We start from the raw sequence: 6,000 nt of genomic DNA on the forward strand, positions 1-6,000 counted from the left end.
ATAGTGTCTGGTTTGCATTTAGGTCTCGAATCCATTTTGAGTTTATTTTTGTGTATGGTGTTAGGGAGTGTTCTAATTTCATTCTTTTACATGTAGCTGTCCACTTTTCCCAGCACGACTTATTGAAGAGACTGTCTTTTCCCCATTGTATATTCTTGCCTCCTTTGTCATAGATTAGTTGACCATAGGTGTGTGGGTTTATCCCTGGGCTTTCTATCTTGTTCCATTGATCTATGTTTCTGTTTTTGCGCCAGTACCATATTGTCTTGATTACTATAGTTTTGTAGTATAGTCTGAAGTCAGGGAGTCTGATTCCTCCAGTTCTGTTTCTTTCCCTCAAGACTGCTTTGGCTATTCGGGGTCTTTTGTGTCTCCATACAAATATTAAGATTTTTTTGTTCTAGTTCCATAAAAAATGCCATTGGTAATTTGATAGGGATTGCATTGAATCTGTAGATTGCTTTGGGTAGTATAGTCATTTTCACAATATTGATTCTTCCAATCCAGGAACATGGTATATCTCTCCATCTGTTGGTATTACCTTTAATTTCTTTCATCAGTGTCTTATAGTTTTCTGCATACAGGTCTTTTGTCTCCCTAGGTAGGTTTATTCCTAGGTATTTTATTCTTTTTCTTGCAGTGGTAAATGGGAGTGTTTCCTTAATTTCTCTTTCAGATGATTCATCATTAGTGTATAGGAATGCCAGAGATTTCTGTGCATTAATTTTGTATCCTGCAACTTTACCAAATTCATTGATGAGCTCTAGTAGTTTTCTGGTAGCATCTTTAGGATTCTCTATGTATAGTATCATGTCATTTGCAGACAGTGACAGTTTTACTTCTTCCTTTCCAATTAGTATTCCTTTTATTTCTTTTTCTTCTCTGATTGCCATGGCTAGGACTTCCAAAACTACGTTGAATAATAGTGGTGAGAGTAGACATCCTTGTGTTGTTCCTGATCTTAGAGGAAATGCTTTCAGTTTTTCACCTTTGAGAATGATGTTTGCTGTGGGTTTGTCGTATATGGCCTTCATTATGTTGAGGTAGGTTCTCTCTATGCCCACTATCTGGAGAGTTTTTATCATAAATGGGTGTTGAATTTTGTCAGAAGCTTTTTCTGCATCTATTGAGATGATCATATGGTTTTTTATTCTTCAATCTGTTAATATGGTGTATCACATTCATTGATTTGCGTATATTGAAGAATCCTTGCATCCCTGGGATAAATCCCACTTGATCATGGTGTATGATCGTTTTAATGTGTTGTTGGATTCTGTTTGCTAGTATTTTGTTGAGGATTTTTGCATCTATATTCATCAGTGATATTGGTCTGTAATTTTCTTTTTTTGTAATATCTTTGTCTAGTTTTGGTATCAGGGTGATGGTGGTCTCATAGAATGAGTTTGGGAGTGTTCCTTCCTCTGAAATTTTTTGGAAGAGTTTGAGAAGGATGGGTGTTAGTTCCTCTTTAAAAGTTTTATAGAATTTACCTGTGAAGCCATCCGGTCCTGGACTTTTGTCTGTTGGAAGATTTTTAATCAAAGTTTCAATTTGATTACTTGTGATTGGTCTGTTCACATTTTCTATTTCTTCCTGGTTCAGCCTTGGAAGGTTATACCTTTCCAAGAATTTGTCCGTTTCTTCCAGGTTGTCTTTTATTGGCATAGAGTTGCTTGTAGTAGTCTCTTAGTATGCTTTGTACTTCTGCGGTGTCTGTTGTAACTTCTGCTTTTTCATTTCAATTTTATTGATTTGAGCCCTCTCCCTCTTTTTCTTGATGAGTCTGGCTAATGGTTTATCAATTTTGTTTATCTTCTCAGAAAACCAGCTCTTAGTTTTATTGATCTTTGCTATTGTTTTTTTGTTTCGATTTCATTTTTTTCTGCTCTGATCTTTATGATTTCTTTCCTTCTGCTAACTTTGGGTTTTGTTTGTTCTTCTTTCTCTAGCTCCTTTAGGTGTAAGGTTAGATTGTTTATTTGAGATTTTTCTTGTTTCTTGAGGTAGGTTTGTATAGCTATAACGTTCCCTCTTAGAACTGCTCTTGCTGAATCCCATAGGTTTTGGATCGTCATGTTTTCATTGTCATTTGTCTCTAGGTATTTTTTGATTTCCTCTTTGATTTCTTCAGTGATCTCTTGGTTATTAATAACGTATTGTTTAGCCTCCATGTTTTTGTGTTTTTACGTTTTTCCCCTGTAATTCATTTCTAATCTCATAGCATTGTGGTCAGAACAGATGCTTGATATGATTTCAATTTTCTTAAATTTACTGAGGCTTGATTTGTGACCCATGATGTGATCTACCCTGGAGAATGTTCCATGTGCACTTGAGAAGAAAGTGTAATCTGGTGTTTTTGGATGGAATGTCCTATAAATATCAATTAAATCTACCTTGTGTATTGTGTCATTTAAAGCTTGTGTTTCCTTATTAATTTTCTGTTTGTATGATCTGTCCATTGGTGTAAGTGAGGTGTTATAGTTCCCCACTATTATTGTGTTACTGTCGATTTCCTCTTTTAGAGCTGTTAGCAGTTGCCTTATGTATTGTGGTGCTCCTATGTTGGGTGTATATATATATTTATAATTGTTATATCTTCTTCTTGGATTGATTCGTTGATCATTATGTAGTATCCTTTCTTGTCTCTTGTAACATTCTTTATTTTAAAGTCTATTTTATCTGATATTAGTATTGCTACTCCAGCTTTCTTTTGATTTCCATTTGCATGGAATATCTCTTTCCATCCCCTCACTTTCAGTCTGTATGTGTCCCTAGGTTTGTAGTTGGTCTCTTGTAGACAGCATATATATGGGTCTTGTTTTTGTATCCATTCAGCAAGCCTGTGTCTTTTGGTTGGAGTATTTAATCCATTCACATTTAAGGTAATTATCGGTCTGTATGTTCCTATTACCATTTTCTTAATTGTTTTGGGTTTGTTTTTGTAGGTCCTTTTCTTCTCTTGTGTTTCCCACTTAGAGAAGTTCCTTTAGCATTTGTTTGCGAGCTGGTTTGCTGGTGCTGAATTCTCTTAGCTTTTGCTTGTCTGTTAAGCTTTTGATTTCTCCATCGAATCTGAATGAGATCCTTGCTGGGTAGAGTAATCTTGGTTGTACGTTCTTCCCTTTCATCACTTTCAATATGTCATGACACTCCCTTCTGGCTTGTAGGGTTTCCGCTTAGAAATCAGCTGTTAACCTCATGGGAGTTTCCTTGTATGTTATTTGTCATTTTCCCTTGCTCCTTTTAATAATTTTTCTTTGTCTTTAAGTTTTGTGAATTTGATTACTGTGTGTCTCAGTGTGTTTCTCCTTGGGTTTATCCTGCCTGGGACTCTGTGCACTTCCTGGACTTGGGTGGCTATTTCCTTTCCCATGTTAAGGAAGTTTTCAACTATAATCTCTTCAAATATTTTCTCAGGTCCTTGCTCTCTCTCTTCCTCTCTGGGACCCCTATAATGCGAATGTTGTTGCATTTAATGTTGTCCCAGAGGTCTCTTAGGCAGTCTTCATTTCTTTTCATTCTTTTTTCTTTATTTTGTTCTCTAGCTGTGAATTCCACCATTCTGTTTTCCAGGTCACTTATCCGTTCTTATGCCTAAGTTATTCTACTGTTGATTCCTTCTAGTGTATTTTTCATTTCAGTTATTGTGTTTTTCATGTCTGTTTGTTTTTTCTTTAATTCTTCTAGATATTTGTTAAACATTTCTTGCATCTTCTCGATCTTTGCCTCCATTCTTTTTCCGAGGTCCTGGATCATCTTCACTATCATTATTCTGAATTCTTTTTCTGTAATGTTTCCTATCTCCACTTCATTTTGTTGTTTTTCTAGGGTTTTGTCTTCTTCTTTCATTTGGTACATAGCCCTCTGTCTTTTCATCTTATCTATCTTTCTGTGAATGTGGGTTTTGTTCCACAGGCTGCAGGATTGTAGTTCTTCTTGCTTATGCTGTCTTCCGTCTGGTGGATGAGGCTGTCTAAGAGGCTTGTACAAATTTCCTGATGAGAGGGACTGGTGGTGGGTAGAGCTGGCTGTTACTCTGGTGGGCAGAACTCAGTAAAACTTTAATCCGCTTGTCTGCTAATGGCTGGGGCTGGGTTCCCTCCCTGTTGGTTGTTTGGCCTGAGGCGACCCAACACTGAGCCTTCCTGGGCTCTTTGGTGCAGCTAATGGCAGACTGTGGTAGGGCTCACTCCAAGGAGTACTTCCCAGAACTTCTGCTGCCAGTGTCCTTGTCCTCACGATGAGACACAGCCACCCCCCGCCTCTGCAGGAGACCCTCCAACACTAGCAAGTAGGTCTGGTTCAGTCTCCCCTGGGTTCACTGCTCCTTCCCCTGGGTCCCGATGTGCACACTACTTTGTGTGTGCCCTCCCAAGAGTGGAGTCTCTGTTTCCCCCCATCCTGTCAAAGGCCTGCAATCAAATCGCACTAGCCTTCAAAGGCTGATTCTCTAGGAATTCCTCCTACCCTTGCCGGACCCCCAGTTTGGGAAGGCTGACATGGTGCTCAGAACCTTCACTCCAGTGGTGGACTTCTGTGGTATAAGTATTCTCCAGTTTGTGAGTCACCCACCCAGCAGTTATGGGATTTGATTTTATTGTGATTGTGCCCCTCCTGCCATCTTCATTGTGGCTTCTCCTTTGTCTTTGGATGTGGGGTATCTTTTCTGGTGAGTTCCAGTGTCTTCCTGTTGCTGACTGTTCAGCAGTTACTTGTGATTCTGGTGATCTCACGAGAGGGAGTGAGAGCACGTCCTTCTATTCTGCCATCTTGAACCAATCTCTACCGACCTCATTTAATCTTAATTGCTTCCTTACTGCAATACTGTGCAGTCACTTTGGTGTTAGAGATTCAACATATGAATTTTGGGGTGAACACAATTCAGTCCATAGCATTAAGCATGGGTAGAAATATGCAGGCACCCACCTTATTCATAATATCTTCTAGTGTGGTCTTGCCTAAACATCTGCGTATTTAAATACATCTAATTTTATTATATAGTATTTCCCTCTTATTTCTTCTTTATATTAATTGTATTTCAGGCATATATTAATGTTTTAAGAAATACGTGTGCAGATTAGTTACACTATCTTGCAATTTTTTTTCAGTATAGTAAAGGGAGCATTACAAAATATTATAGAAAGGGATGTTGGGCTTAGTAGGGTTGATGATCACTCTCCTATCCCAGTATAATCACATTGCATTGTAACTAGCTTGTTGCTTGTCTATTTCCTCCAATAGGTTGTTGCACATGCATTGGGATCAGAGGCAATGTCTTGTTCACTAATGTATCCTCCAATCCTTTTATAGCACATAAGAGGTTCTCAACAATTTTTTTGTCACTGAAGGAATGAGTGAATGAATGGATAGATGCATATAAACACATTCTGATATAGAATCCATATCTTCAGGGATGCTTGATGGCCAGAACACCACTGAGGGTTAACGGTGCTTGTTTTTGGTAAAGTAATCTTCAACAACTGGCACAAAATGGTGACTGAACCAATCTTCAAAAATAGTTTTTTGTCTTCCATATTAGGGCTGAACTTCCATGTAATATCAGAAAAAAATTTATTCTAAATCATCTGTAACATTGGTGGCAGACGAAAGAGTGAAACTTGTGAATGACTCTGTCTGGCATGGCTTTTTCTTCTTTCATAAAGTCTTTCCTTGAGAGCATTTTTTATCTTTCAGAAAGACTACTTTTGTCAACAGAAATTACTTTCCAAGTATAATTCACCCTCTTCAGTGGGTTTAGCTTGTGATTTCACCAATGTGGCCTTCTCTTCAGTCCTGCCCGAATGCAATGCAAATTGGTTCTGGCTTTAAAAATTAGATCCTTTTTACCTGAAAATCCTATGTGAGAATTTTTCCTGTTTTCTTTAGACATTCATTGAGACTCCTAGCATTCTTTTTTTTTTTTTTTTTTTGGTATGCGGGCCTCTCACTGTTGTGGCCTCTCCTGTTGCAGAGCACAGGCTCCGGACGCACAGGCTCAGT

The sequence above is a fragment of the Delphinapterus leucas genome, chromosome 12 (genome assembly GCF_059928025.1).
Source record: "Delphinapterus leucas isolate spDelLeu-1000000601 "Yukka" chromosome 12, BTC_Dleu_Yukka2, whole genome shotgun sequence".
NCBI classification, from domain to species: Eukaryota; Metazoa; Chordata; class Mammalia; order Artiodactyla; family Monodontidae; genus Delphinapterus; species Delphinapterus leucas.